The 16,243-nt window shown below is 37.4% G+C and overlaps 1 pseudogene; it reads right to left on the bottom strand.

Annotated features, from left to right (window-relative positions):
• Window positions 1-2,719: 2,719 nt before the first annotated feature.
• Window positions 2,720-3,277, bottom strand: LOC118835728 (annotated as a pseudogene).
• Window positions 3,278-16,243: the final 12,966 nt, after the last annotated feature.

The following is a 16,243-nucleotide window of genomic DNA, read 5'->3' as shown; positions in this document are numbered from 1 at the left end:
ATATAAGCACAGTTTCTTGAGGTAGTTCTAGAGAAAATGTTGGCACCAACTGCATGAAAAAAAACAAGTTTTAAGGCATAAAAAAATACAAGACAATTTCTTAATACATTTTAGAAGAGACTGAGAGTAGGATGCTAAGAGTCTTTGGATCTTCCAAATATAGGCAGTTCAATAAACAAATGGCAGGCATATATGTACCTCCTTTACATACAAATGAGCACAGATGCATTAACACTTCTTTCTGCTAGCCATTCTCATTCTCATGGGCTATTTTCATTCCCTGCCCGTTCTGAGCCCCTCTACACCCAGTTTCAGGGTCCACAGCAACAAGGTAATCAGGAAACAATGAAAAAAAATTGGAAAGGGATGGAAAATGTTATCCTATGGCTGCGATTTAGAACAACACTTCTGCTCATTTTTCTCACTGGATACTTTATCCCTGTCATTCCCCACCTCATTCTGCTTGAATTCTTGTTCTAGGAATCACTAGTGGCTTAGAGCTTCAGAATTCGGGTGGAAATAGGGAATTAGCATTGCCAGGGATGTGGCTTAACTAGGTATGCTTTTGCCACTGTAAGCTATCATCTAAAAAGTGTTTTCCCATAGATACATGGTTATAAATGGTGATTAGGTTCCATAGTTTAACTACATTCTGGGTTAAGTAGACTTCTGTTATCTAGCCTAAGAATTCACCATTTACAGTACTGTTTCTACATAAAAATGATTTTCTAGTTTCAAACAACTGACTTCCAAAATCTTAGAACACAGCCCATTAGTTAAATTGGGTATTGTCTGTACTTTACAGGCACATGGGAAACAGCAAGCTCCTCTTTGCTATAAAGAAATTTCCAAAATCATCAGAGAATCCTCAAGAGGTAAAATCTTTGGCTAACAAATCCCACATGCCAGTTCCCCTTGATTTGCCAAAGAAGAAGTGTTTAACAGCAATTTCCTACAGGCACTTACATATTGAGGACAATGGGTGCATATTAATATAAGATGTCAGTTTGTTAAATATTCCAAGTAGAAGAATATTTCCAGAATTTGGTGTTCACCTTATAGATATCCATCATGAAACCCACCATCATGAAATCTCATCTGCTCTCCTTGCATGGTAATAACATATGTTCCAAAATGTAAGAAGTATGGAATTGTAAATGACTGAGGAACATTTCCCTAAATGGGTCGAAGGGACATGATTCTATAGTTAAATGTGATTAGAATAGCCTCAAGAAATTTGTAATCTATTATCTCCACTGGAAAAACTCATATTTTATCCACTGATATTAGATCTAGTTAATTTCCATATCTAACATTTCCATTTTCACTAGGCAGAAGACTGCAGAGATTCCCCAAAATGAGTAATCACTCATACAAGGGAATTTTCTGCTTACTTGTTAGTGTACCTATGTAATTAAGGTGTCATAAATGGTTCAAAGTTATCAGCAGTTTGTGAAGCTGGTATTTGAACAGCAGTAAAAATGGCTCTTTAAATATTGTCCAAATGTTTATTTTGAAGAACTAAAGGTTCTCAGTGATTTGCTTTCCTTCTCCATCAAGTGATTACAGTAAAAAAAAAAGTGTTATAGAAATATGAACAACCAAAATATCAAAACGAAATCAGATAGGTTAATAAGGCCTTTACAAAAGACTGAAGGCTCCACTCCCCCCTTTTAGAAAAGAATTGTGGTTTGTGAAAGTTCACCACTGGTGAACTGCAGAGGCAGTCAAAGGCATTTACGGCTTATGAGAATGGCAGGGAGAAATTATTCACTTTAAAAATCAGTTACTAAGAGAACGAACTTACTCTCTTATGTAAGGCAGGCCTTTTGATCTAAGATCAGGCCAAGGCCTCCTAGATGACAGAAGGTACTGATGCCCCTGGAAGATCTGGGTGCAAAAATCTGCCATTAAAAATAGGTCTACAAACAAGGGAAAAGGAAAACTGGCTTGACCGATAAGCACTTGCAAGATGTCAAATCAAGTCCGATACCCCTTTCAAGTTGCAGCTTAGTGAGTCTTTCCCTGGCTTTTGTGGGAAAGAGGTCCAAAACCCTCAGGATGTCTGCAGAACAATGAATTATGGAGGCAAACTTAAAAGGACACAAACACTGTTTTGTTAAATATTAGCAATTCCTCCAGAAAAGGTAAAGGTCCTGTACCATCACCCTATAATTTAAGGACTCTGTGAGCTAAATGATCTACTACCCTTCTAGAACACAAGTTGTATCCCTTTACCAGACAAAGAGAGGGTGAGCATTCCTTGGGCAGCTGTCCAACACATCTTTCACGTGGATTTTTAGTCCCCTAGTGACACTGTCAATGGCTACTGCTGCAGGACCATCCCTAGATGTACATTTGCCCACCAAAACACAGATGTTCCTAGTACCCATGAAGATCCTACTCTTTCCCCATTTTCTTTCACTCCATCAAAGATTGTCTCATATTTGGAACTAATTCTTGGATGCAAACCTGGGGAATTCCTTATTGCTCCCATAAGATTTGTTTTCTTTGTTCCCTGAAAGGCTCTGTGTTCCCCGGTCCTGTGTAGCCCTAGCTGTTTCTAGAAGACAAGTTTGAGCAGCAAGCTACATGAAAAATCTTCACATAAATCATCAACCCCTGCCCTCCCCACCCCAACTTGTATTAATTAGAAACCATAAACCTTGACACCCTAACAGAAGAGTTTCTAGTCTGAAGATGCTAGTACTAGTTTTCTTTAGTAGAAAGAGATGCTAGATTTGCCACCAGGTGGGTTGAGGACTTTGTTGTGAGCGAGGCCTTGAGCCCAACCTGGGCTCATGGTTGTCAATCTTGAGTATAGACTCAGCTTCCTTGGCTCATTCCTCCTTTCCTTTGTCACATTTCTCATATTCTTCTCTTGAAGACTGCGTATTCTCTGTAGCTTTGAGTTGCAATTTTGTGTCCTCATGTTCACATAAGACAATATGATCCTTGGGCTTGTTTGGGTGTGCTAAGGGTGCAGTAATGGTGACTGGAGACCCAAAGATGTCACTGGTCTTCCCACCAGGAGGATTCAAATGACATCGAGCCTGCACAGGAGTAGGCTCTTCAAAGATACCACTTCCTTTGCCTCCTGGAGGATTTGACCTTTTGGTTCCTCAGATGCTTCAAAGATATTAGATGCCATTCTGTTTGGTCTACTTGAAGGAATAACTTCTTCTGGAGTTTCAAAGAGATTGCTTGAGTCTCCTCCCGGGGGTTACATTACCCTGGAGCTTGGCTTGCCACCCTCATTCTCCTGCCCATGGAACATGTCGGCAAGGGCCGCAGCAGCGGTGGTGGTTGTGGCAGCCAAACAGTTTCCCTATTTTTTTTCCTTTGATTAAATGTATTTTAGCTTTAACTTTGTCTAAGGTCATGATTGCTATTTCTGCTTTTTCCCCCTTTCTCTACTCCTTATATTTATTTTATATTTGTGTGTACCTCTTATTTCCTATCCTTCCTGACTCCTTTTCTTTACTTCTACCTACCACCTTGCCCTCCTATTATTTGACCTAACTCCCCGCGACAACCAAAGATCCCTCCCTCATCCTTTCTCCCCACCCTACCGCCTATCATTCCTGTAGAAATCAGGGGCAATTGGCTGAATTTTACCTTTGACTTTCTATACATCTCACTATAAGTAGGGCTTTATTTACTCTTCATCAACAGATTGAATTCTAATGAGGAGATGTAGGGGATGAAGCACCAGACCTGGAGTCAGTGAGATTTGAACTGAATCCTGCCTCAGACTCTTCTGCAATTTGCGAACCTGAGCAAGGCAGTTAAATTATCCCTGCCTCAGTTTCTTTGCCTGTCAAATGGAGGTAAGAGGACAATCTACTTCACAGCTCTTCTGTGAGAATCAGCTGAGGTAGCAGGAGCAAAGTGCTTTGGAAAAACTTAAAGTGCTAAACTTGGTAAGCTATCATTGATATGATCAAAAGAATTAATATTTTGAATAGTAAAATTAAGGGATCTGACATTCAACATTAAACTCATCACATTAGTAAAGATGACAGAAAGAAGAATGACAAATATGGGAGGAGATGCAGTATATGAGCAATAGTGCACAATAATGCACTATTCTTAGAACTGGAAATTTGTCCAACCATCCCAGAGACCAGTTTGGATCTCAGTCTAGAGATTCACTCAATTCTGCATAGACTTTGATCTAGCAATAACTCTCCAAGGGTAATACACCCAAAGGGAGCAAAGAATGAGGGAAAGAATTCAATATATAAAATGTTTATGGCTACTCTTTTTCATAGTGGCAGAAATCTGGAATCAAACTGAGACTATCTAAGATGGAATAATTGGACAAATTATTGTCCCTCTTTCAGAATGAAGACAGGAAAGCAGAAGCATTCTAGGAAATCAAAGCAAGTGCATGAGAGAGACAGGAGCCGTAGTGAGCTCAAGGAACAAACAGAAGAGAGACAGAGATTTTAAAAGGGTAGAGGGTATACTCAGAGCAATAATAAAGATGGGGGTTTCATTTATGTCCAGAAAAAGAGGAGGAAGAGCCAGTGTGTCTCTGACATATCAGGAGGAAAATCTAGACCTCTTTTCCCTCCAGACTTACTTCCTTTCTCAACTAAATGAGCCTTAAATTAGGTTGGTGATCTGAAGGAATTTATTGCCTTCCAAAGCCCTGCATCCGAGGTTAGTATGTGAAGATACACTAACTGTGCGGGTCTCAGCTACTGATGGAGGGGACAGGTCCATGACATCCAGTAAGGCAACAAAGAAACGGGATATGTGTGTTTGCATACATGTATGTGCTACTCATGAACTAGCCTGAGTTTAGATAGAAGGACAAAAGAGCAGGGGGCTCTCTGTTGGTGTACCAGGTTCTCTGAGCTCCCCTTCCCCAGGGCTGTAATTACCATGTCACTGTAAAAGACAGGACACTCTGACAGGGTAGTTAGGGTTGTGTCAGATAAAGTTAAGTTTTGCCCCAGGTGTAAATCATCACCAGAAAGTACTGTTGTTTTATGAGCATTCCCCTCAGACTGACTAACAAGGACTGAGAAAGGCTCAGCAACTAGTTGGTGACTCAACTGGGAGAGAAACTTTCCTGAGCTGCTGCAGTGTCAGAGGGTCAGAGACAGAGGGAGAGACAAAAAGCATTAAAGATCCAGGTGTGAAGACCTCTGAGCCTATGTAGATATCTTGGCCTTGCCTCTGAGCAATGAAGATAGGATCTTGGGGGTAGCACATACTTTCCCATTCATTCATTTCCATGTGCCGGCCCTCCTGCTCCTGAATTCACTTTCTTCCTAGGTTCATAATTGCTGAGAATTTCTGGAATGACCTTAGATTCACTTCCATGAAAAGGAGATTTCTCTCCCTTCATATTCAACCGAAAGGATAAGGCCTGTGATTAAAAACAGAATAAAAATGTAAAGAAAAACAAAATCTTAAAGGAAATAATAGGAAAAATGGGAAAATGCCTAGAAAGAGCAGGTCATTAATAATAGGGTGGAGAATTAATCAACAAAATACTGGTTTTTGGTATAATACAGAAAAGTTGATCAGTGGAATATATAAGTTATGCTAGATTTGGAAGCAGTCTAACATAATATCATTGTTTGATCTTATCAAGGAATTCAATTACTGGAGTAAGAATTCCATATTTAAAAAAAAAAGTCTCAGTATGAGAAGTCAGCTATTATGCTGAGTCAATCTGAGGAACTGTTTTCAAAACCTTGTAGCTAACTAAGAGGGTGGGGCATGTGCTCACTAAACCCTTCTCCTTACTCAAAACATGGATTAATCAAAATACTTAGGAAGGAATTGAGTGGCACCCATCCCATCACCGCATGATTGTGTGATCCAATCAAATAGTTATATCTGTATATGGAAGATGCTAGTTGTCCTAGACTTGCGTCCTACACTTCATGACCAGGTGAACCATACTATCCATGGTATGTAGTGACAAAAACAATAAAGTGGTTTGATGTTTCCTTCTCCCATGGATTGAGGCAAATAGAGGTTAAGTGACTTGGCCAGAGTCTCACAGCTAGGAAGTATCTGTGTATGGATTTGAACTCAGGTGGGTCTTCCTCACTCCAGGACCAGTGCTCTATCCACTGATCCATCTAGATGCCTCTGGAAGATGTTAACTCTTGTCTATATAAAGCCAAACATAGCTAAAATCGAAGCTGATGCACACACCACTTTTCTGCCTTGGTATGTTGATAAAATCCGTTAATTTGCTGCCTTTTCCTCTTTAATCAGGGGAAAGGTCCAAAAAGTCTTTCTTTTAATAATCTAGGAAGTCACTGAGGATATTTTGGGGGAACTCTTCCAAACCTGTATGACTTTGTGTGTGTCTTGTGTGTGTGTGTGTGTGAGAGAGAGAGAGAGAAAGATAGAGAAAGAGAGAGAGAGAGAGAGAGAGAGAGAGAGAGAGAGAGAGAGAGAGAGAGACTACTTTGATTTTGTCCCATAATGGGTCCAGGTGGACACCCCTGGTGGCCAACCATCCATGAAATGTTCAGAGAATTAAATTTTCCAAACTCTGGAATGATAAGGAAACATAATTCCTAAACGCAAAATTTGATTTTTTTTCATTATTTATACATGAAGAAATGGAAGCCACATGTGCAGAAATAAGCAGGTTAAGCATTGCTACTTACCCATCATTAGGGTGCCCAGGAACAGAAAGAACAAAGTTATCCTTGTATTAATATGGAGTTGGTAGAGTAAGCTACCTGCTGACTCCCCATTAGGCAAACTCCCAAAAGCTGAATATGCAAGCCACATTCCCAAGACTCCGGTGACAGAGCTCACTTTGGGTAATCGTGATAACTTATTTGGTCAGATGAATACCAGAACTTTGATTATTGTCAGTTGCACATACTAAAGACCAGAGTTAAAGAGTTAGAACCTAGGAAAAATGCATCATGGGCAGCAAGTTCAAAACCAAGACTGCTCTGTATTACCATGTCCATAAAATCCAGATTTCTTAAAAGAAAAAAAAGACCATGAAATTTTTAAGAAACCACTTTTATAAGGAATAATCAGAAAAAAGAAGTAAAAATTTTGGTGGCACCCAGGAAGGGAGTGGCAGCAGGCAGATAGATGGGGTTGATGGGGCTTCCACTTCAGAAGTTATCTAGAGTACACATGGTCTTTTTCCCTTGGAGAACTTTGGAAAAGTGTATTTCATTATCCATAAAAATTACAATGAGAAAGCACAGAAAGAGAGCTTAGAAGAGTGGGAAATAATGAAGTCTCCAAACAGCTGTCCCAGCTGTTGGTCATATTAGGGAGGAATTCTCACTGACTTTTGATTGGTCTTTCAGTGGGAGATAAGGAGAAAAATGGAGAAATTCTTTCTTTGTCTCTGTCTTCACCACTCTGGCCATTTTAGTGATTACAGAGATAAAGTCAAGTAAGAAAAAGAATGAAATCTTTTTCCTGGTTCACAGAAAGTTATGGCATTTCCACTTAATTAGATTTGGAGAGATAGCGGCAGACAGCATGGCCTGCCATGCTGTGGTCCTTGAGTTCTTGAAGAGTTGGGCACAACTGAACAACAACTACAAGAAACTAGAGATTAAAACTTATAACTGAAATGTAATATCATTACTGTAAATTTCCACATTATTGTAACTGTTAAAACATTTTTAGCAGATTTTAGAGGTTTGAAACTGGAATTGAGATTATGCACAAACACCACACAACTCTCTCCCTTTCCTGTAGGGCCATTCATGTAGATGCTGACTGCAGTGGTTCCCCAATTGATGGGCACACCCTCAATTTCCAATTTCAGCCACCACTAAATCATCTGCTACAAATATTTTTGTGCAAATAGATTATTTTCCCTTTTATATATCTTTGGGATACAGACCCAATCTTGGTTTTACTTGATTAAAGGATATGCACAGTTGAACAGAATCCCAATTTGCTATCCAGAATGGTAGCATCAGTTTACAAGTCCACCATCAGAGTTTTAGTACCTCAGGTTTCCCACATCATCTACAACATTTATCATTTTCCTTTTTATTTCCACACTAGCCAATCTAATAGTTGTAAGGTGGTACCTGAGTTGTTTTCATTTGTACACAAAAAAGAAACACTTAAAAGTCAATTTGCATCTTGAAATTATTTGAGTATAATACATAAAATCTTTGTCCTAGTTGGATCTTAAAAAGAGGGGGATGTGAATGTGAGGCTGCCACATGGAGTTCTCCTTATCTTTCCCCTTGGGCTTCCCAGCATTAAAAGTGAAACTCCTCAGGGAAAGATAAGATGTGTACTTTATCCACCCTGTTGAAGTATCAGGGTGAAGTTAGGTGAAAAACAGGAAAGAATTGATTTGCTTCATTGGGTGATTTTAAAAGAACCAAAAAGATTTATGCAAAGTTGAAAATGCCTTCAGCAAATCTTTGAAAGTGAACTAAGTGAAAGTTGTTGGTGCTGAAATTTGAGGTAATAGCAGCTAATAACCCTTTGGAAAATTTGAAGATTGAATGTTAAGATTGGTGATTACATATCTACATATATCCTAAAACTAAATTGTATTGTAACCTCATTAAAATTGAGATGTGTTTACCAATAGGATAATTGAGGTTAATCAGAACTTAATGCAAAATACATTTGCTCTTTGACATTAAGGAAATATACTAGGAACTAGGAATATGTATGAATCAGGAAGATCTGAGTTTAAACCTGGTTTCAGAAACTTATTAACTGTGATGTTAAGCATGTTATTTTCCCTCCTTTAAGGCAGTTCCTTAATAATGGTACCCACCTCCCAGGGTTGGTGGTAGGATTGCATGACATAATAGTTACAAAGTACTTAGCATAGTACTGGGCACATAGCAAACATCGTATAAAGGTTAATAAATGTAAGTACTCTATATTTGTCTTGAATGTAATTAGTATAGAACACAGAGTGATAAGATAAATGATTTTCTATCAAAGATAATTTGGAAACATATTTAAGTGAATTGATGTCATCTGACTGGTAATAAGTGCTTCCATATTTTAGATACATGATATTGTGTTTTCTAAATTTTTTCTCATATTGTGAGTTGGAAAACCATTGTGTCAGAAATGCTGTTGTAAAGTAGCTTCTTTTTCAATCTGGATGATGGTAGATTACGAATTGAGATTTAAAAAATTGTCAAAATGTCTGAAAACTGTAAAATATTTAATGGATCATATTACATTAATGTGGATAATAATAAAACTTACTATTAGGAGAAAAATACCACAGATGCCTCAAATTATCCTATACACTTTACATACACCGTTGGATCAAGAAAGCCTTTACGTCTGAGCAGCAGGAAGGAGGGTTGGGGGATTCAGGGGGGTGGAGTCTGAACATACATCTACTCAGAGTCTCAACCAGGAAATCACAACATCTTTCTCATAAGCGAAACCCCAAAGCAAAATCTCACCTCAGATTATATATACACTTCTCAGAGCCAGAAGACATCACGACCCTTATGACTCAGTGCCTAATTAGAATTTAGCAAAAAGTGTCAAAGTCTTCTTACAAGTAAGCTTCCATTAATGGGCTCCATGTGAAGCCTATTAATGGGCAGGGAAGATCTTCCTAACTGATTAACATTACAGTAACCCATTCCCAGTGTTTATTTCATGAGCACATCATCTCTTAGGATTTGGATGTCTCAAGAATCTTCAGGGTTCTGAAAACATCTCCTCTTAGGAATTCTGGAATGTGTCTATTCTCAGAGCAGTTCTGAGGAGAGAAGCTTCTCAGAGACTCAGATATTTTGCTAAAATATTTTGCAAAAGAGATCTCAATTTAAGTTAGTATAATTTTGTTTTTTCCAAAAAAGATTATGTCTTGTGGTGAAAACCACAAAAACCCTATGGTTCTAATCCTATTAACAACTGAGTTATAAGAAGGATATCCAATTAGGACCCCATAGTTTAAATAAAACTACAGAGTATTTAAGTTTTTCTATTCCCCTTCTTTATATGAACTCTACCTGCTATACACATTAACAATTGTGAGAAATAATTATTTATCTCTGATATTATCAACCAATTATCAAACTAGAACCAAAGTTTTTCTCTTTTTTTATTTCCTCATCCAGAATTCTACCAGTGTGGGAAATCTTAGGGAGAAATTTACCCAGGCTAAAATCTAATCAGACAGTATGAGTAATTGTAAGGTTAGGCTAATGTGTGCATTCCTGCTCATTGTATTTGCTCAGACAAGTCTGGGAATTATAGGTTATTTCTTATATCAGAGAGGTGACATGGAAATTGATAAGCTTCTATGACCAAGATTTAGGTGGCCCAAGTTATGTACACCAAGACCCCCATTGTATTTTAGCCCACATTCTCATTGTAACATTCATTTTCTCATTAATTCTTAACCAATCAATGTTGAGTGCCACCCTGAGGACAAACTGTTCCCCTAGGTCATATAAGCTGTGAACCCATCACCATGAAGGGTCTTTGGCCTAACAGAGATACCTAAATGCCCATCCTTTTATTAATAAACATGTGGTGTGTATTAAAAATGATTAGATTACCCAGTACATAGAGAAAGGAATCCATGGATCTATCTTTTCTGAGAAAAACTGATATCTTCAATTCATTCACAGTCAGAAAATATGAGTTAAGAACCTACCATTTATAAAGCACTCTGATAGGTCTTGGAAACAAAAATGTGGAAATAAGAAAAAATCTCTGCCTCCATAAAAGGTTATTCTAAAGGTTGGCTAAAACACTTCCAAGAATAAGTGTAAAACAAAGGAAACAGAGCACAAATGCCTTAATGCCCTCTCCTGCAATTTGGACTGGAGGAGGAAGAAGCAGAGCCCAGTTAGAGAGGCTGCCAATATGTGGGGATGGCAGATTTCACAGGATTCAGAGAACACGTGGGTAGGATCCTAGGGAATCAATATCTGTAAAGGAAAATATCCTTGCTGAGGTGAAAAATGATCAAAACTGAATTATGAAGACATATAGGGAAATAATTGTGATGAAAACAGGGTCAAACAGAAGTTGAATATAGCCAGTGATGTGCAGATGCACAAAGGTAACTCATCTATCAACTAAGGTTTTAAGCAATGGTTCTACCACAGAAGTTTCCATATAGACATGCATACATATATATACATATACATAGATACATGTATCTATGCATATACATATTTGTATAACTGTATTTTGAGACAACTATTTTCCTTTGTGATGCAATATATTTTATGTATTTAATAGCATTAACCTGAAAAGGGAGTGTAATGTTAACGGGGGGAACTCAAATGTTCAATTATGCTGTCCATTTCCTAACATTCAACCTGCCCAGCACTGCCGATGTGAATCCCGCCTGATGATAGTGTATGATCCTTGTGATATATTGCTGTTATCTTCTTGATACTAATTTATTTAACATTTTTGCAATAATATTCATTAGGGAAACTTGTCTATAGCTTTTTTTTCCTCTGTATTTGTTCTTCCTAGTTTATGTATCAGCACTGTAATTGTGTCATAAAAACATTTTCTAGGACTCCTTCTTGGCCTGTTTTTCCAAATACTATATATACTATTAGAATTATATAGTACTGGGATTAAGGCCCAAACTTCTTGTGCTGTGGGTGCAAGGCCTTACTACTGGCCTATGCTAGGGGCTCACTGATGGCCTGTGTTGTCATCGGGGAAGTATTTGGCCTTGCTGCTGACCAATCTTGGGGCTTGGGACCTCACTGCTGGCTTGCTGAACTGTGACTGGCTGCTTGCTTGCCCAAATGCCAGCTGCTCTGGATTGCACTTCCCTTTTACCTGAATAAGGCTTTTCCTACTGACTTTCTAAGTTGTCTTGGAGTGGAAAGTTTTTTAACTCCATCTTTTTATATGTTCTCCACTTTCAGAATTCATTTTGAGGCATTATTTTATATATTTGGAGGTGAATTTTGGAGAGCTCAGGCAAGTTCCTGCCCAACTCTGGCATTTTGGCTCAGTCTTCTCCCCCTTTTACACTTTTAAACATTCATTCTTACACTTTAGAAGACTTTCTGTCAACTAAAATCTCCTTGGGACATTATTTGACATGAATTTCATTTCTATCACCAAAGGGTAATGATCTAAAGGGAGTTTTACCTCAGTCCATAGTCTTTAGTAAGTAAAATATCTAGGGAAAAGAGGCAAGGCAAAGAGCTGGCAAAAGAGAAAGTTATGAGTATTAAAGGAAACAATAATTCATGTTGAAGAGAATGAAAGGGGACAATATATAAAATGTTCTGGAATTTCCAGTTCCATGTTATGAAACCACAAGGGCCTACATCTTAGATAATGTAGAATCTCTATGTCTTTAGCACTGTTTAATCAAGTAAATCATAGTGGAACTTTCATTAAGGCTGTAGAGAGTACATTCTCCTTTTGTGACATTCTTAGTTTTGGGCACAGGAAGGCTGAGTGGTGTCCTGATAAATCATAGAATTTTGTAGATGGAAGTGACTACAGAGGTTCCTGGGTTTAGTCCAGGTGATGAATCTATCAACATTGGCAGCACAGAAGCAAGTCTTCACAAGCAGGCAGTTTGAGTTCAAATCTATAGGAAATTTGCTATTTCCTTTTAATTATTTCTTCAAGATTCCTCTCCCCTGAGAGATGAGAGAGGGCAAATATGATTTAATACTACTGATAATAGCAAAAGCAACAATAAATATTATACCTAATATTTAAACAGCATTTCAAGGTTCACAAATCATTTTGCAATTCTTTCTTGTGAACTTCACAGAAATCCTGGGGGTCAGTTTTATTGTTGTTCCCATTTTACAAATATAATTCTTTTTTTTCAGAATAATATTTTATTTTATTTTTAATTTATCTTTTTAAAATTTATTTATTTATTTTTAGTTTACCACACACGGTTCTACATAATTTTGAGTTCCAGATTTTCTCCCCTCCCTCCCCCCTCCCTTCCCAAGACGGCATGGAATCTCATATAACTACCATGTATAACTTCGCATTGAATTAATTTATACACTAGTCAAGTTGTGGAGAAGAATTATGACCAATGGAATGAATCATGAGAAAGAAGAAACAGAACCAAAAAAAAACCCCAAAAACAAAAACAAAAGAGAAGCAAAAAAGGTGAGCATGTAGTGCACCTCAATCTGTATTCAAACTTCATAGTTCTTTCTCTGGATGAAGATAGCATTCTCCATCGTGAGTCCCCTGGAGTTGTCCTTGCCCCTTAGGTTGCTGAGAAGAGCGAAGTAGGTCAGGGTTGGTCCTCACGGAATCCATATATCTGTGGCTGTGCACAACGTTCTCCTGGCTCTGCTCTGCTCACTCAGCATTATGTCATGTAGGTTTTTCCAGGTTGTTACAAAGTCTGCATCATCCCCATTTCTTATGGCACAATAGCATTCCATCACCTTCATATACCACAGCTTGTTCAGCCATTCCCCAATTGATGGGCATCCCTTTGATTTCCAATTCTTGGCTACCACAAAAAGAGCCGCTATAAATATCCTTGTACATATGGGTCCTTTTCCCGCTTGTGTGATTTCTTTGGGATACAACCCTAGAAGTGGTATTGCTGGGTCAAAGGGTATGAACATTTCTATAGCCCTTTGGGCATAGTTCCAAACTGCTCTCCAAAATGGCTAGATCAGCTTACAACTCCACCAGCAATGCAACAATGTTCCAATTTCCCCACATCCTTTCCAGCATTTATCATTTTCCTGTTTTGTTATTTTAGCCAATCTGACAGGAGAGATGTGGTATCTAAGAGTTGTTTTGATTTGCATTTCTCTAATCAGTAGTGATCCAGAGCATTTTTTTATATGCCTATAGATAGCTTTAATTTCTTCCTCTGAAAACTGCCTGTTCATATCCTTTGACCATTTCTCAACTGGGGAATAGCTTGTATTCCTATATATTTGGCTCAGTTCCCTGTATATTTTAGAGATGAGGCCTTTATCAGAGATACTAGTTGCAAAGACTGTCTCCCAATTTTCTGCTTCCCTCCTAATTTTTGTTGTATTGGCTTTTATTGTACAAAAACATTTCAATTTGACATAATCAAAATTATCCATTTTGCATTTTGCAATGCTCTCTATCTCTTGTTGGGTCATGAATTCTTTACTTTTCCATAGATCTGATAAGTAAACTATTTCTTGCTTTCCCAAATTACTTATAGTATCAGCTTTTACTCCTAAATCATGAACGCATTTTGACTTTATTTTGGTATATGGTGTAAGATATTGGTCTATGCCCAGTTTTTGCCCTACTATTTTCCAATTTTCCCAGCAGTTTTTGTGAAATAGTGAATTATTAGCCCAGAAGCTGGCCTCTTTCGGTTTATCAAAGAGTAGATTGCTAAACTTGATTTCTCCTTCTTGTGTACCTGCCCTATTCCACTGATCCACACCCCTGTTTCTTAACCAGTACCAGGCAGTTTTGATGACTGCTGCTGTGTAGTACAGTTTAATATCTGGTATGGCTAGGCCACCTTCTCTAGCATTTCTTTTCATTAATACCCTAGATATTCTAGACCTCTTGTTTTTCCAGATGAATTTTGTTATTATTTTGTCCACCTCAGTAAAATAATTTTTTGGTAGTTCGATTGGTATGGCACTGAATAGATAGATTAATTTAGGTAAAATTGTCATTTTTATTATATTAGCTCGGCCTAACCATGAGCAATTGACATTTTTCCATTTATTTAGATCTGATTTTATTCGCATGAAAAGTGTGTCATATTTATGTTCATATAGGCCCTGGGTTTGTCTTGGCAAATAGACTCCCAAATATTTTACAGTGTCTACAGTAACTTTGAATGGAATTTCTCTTTCTATCTCTTGCTGTTGGGCTTTGTCAGTAATGTATAGGAATGCTGAGGATTTATGTGGGTTTATTTTATATCCTGCAAATTAGCTAAAGTTGTTTATTATTTCAAGTAGTTTTTTACTTGATTCTGTAGGATTCTCTAAATAAATCATCATATCATCGGCAAAAAGTGATAATTTAGTTTCTTCTTTTCCTAATCTAATTCCTTCAATTTCCTTTTCTTCTCTTATTGCTACAGCTAACGTTTCTAGTATCAAATTGAATAATATGGATGATAATGGACATCCTTGTTTCACCCCTGATCTTACTGGGAATGCATCTAGTTTATCCCCATTACAAATAATGCTTGTCGATGGTTTTAGGTAGATGCTATTTATAATTTAAGGAAGGTTCCACTTATTCCTATGCTTTCTAGTGTTTTTAATAGGAATGGGTGTTGTACATTGTCAAAGGCTTTTTCTGCGTCTATTGAGACGATCATATGGTTTCTGCTAGTTTTGTTGTTGATATGGTCAATTATGCTAATACTTTTCCTAATATTGAACCAGCCTTGTATTCCTGGAATAAATCCTACCTGGTCATAGTGTATTATTCTCGTGATTAGTTGCTGCAATCTTTTTGCTAATATTTTATTTAAAATTTTTGCATCAATATTCATTAGAGAAATTGGTCTACAATTTTCTTTCTCTGTTTTGACTCTACCTGGTTTGGGTATTAGTACCATATTTGTGTCATAAAAAGAATTTGGTAGGACTCCTTCTTCACCTATTTTCCCAAATAGCTTACAAAGTATTGGAATTAGTTGTTCTTTAAATGTTTGATAGAATTCACATGTAAAACCATCTGCCCCTGGAGATTTTTTCCTAGGGAGTTCATTGATGGCATGCTCAATTTCTTTTTCTGATACGGGGTTATTAAGAAATTTCACTTCCTTCTCTGTTAGCCTGGGCAGTTTATGTTTTTGGAGATATTCATCCGTGTCTCTAAGGTTGTCAGATTTATGGGCATACAGTTGGGCAAAATAATCTCTAATTATTGTTTTGATTTCCTCTTCATTAGAGGTGACCTCATCCTTTTCACTTTTGATAGTAGTAATTTGATTTTCCTCTTTCTTTTTTTTAATCAAATTGGCCAAAGGTTTATCAATTTTATTGTTTTTTTCATAAAACCAGCTCTTTGTTTGATTTATTAATTCAATAGTTTTCTTAGTTTCAATTTTATTAATCTCTCCTTTGATTTTCAGTATTTCTAATTTGATATTTAATTGGGGGTTTTCAATTTGTTCTTTTTCTAGCTTTTTCAGCTGTATGCCCAGATCATTGATCTCCTTTTTCCCTATTTTATTCATGTAGGCATTTAGGGATATAAAACTTCCCCTAAGAACTGCTTTTGCTGCATCCCATAAGTTGTGGTATGTTGTTTCATTATTGTCATTCTCTTGAAT

Source organism: Trichosurus vulpecula, chromosome 2 (genome assembly GCF_011100635.1).
Source record: "Trichosurus vulpecula isolate mTriVul1 chromosome 2, mTriVul1.pri, whole genome shotgun sequence".
Lineage (NCBI taxonomy): Eukaryota > Metazoa > Chordata > Mammalia > Diprotodontia > Phalangeridae > Trichosurus > Trichosurus vulpecula.
Note: the sequence above shows the minus strand (reverse complement) of the source record. Positions and strands in the feature narration are given on the sequence as shown.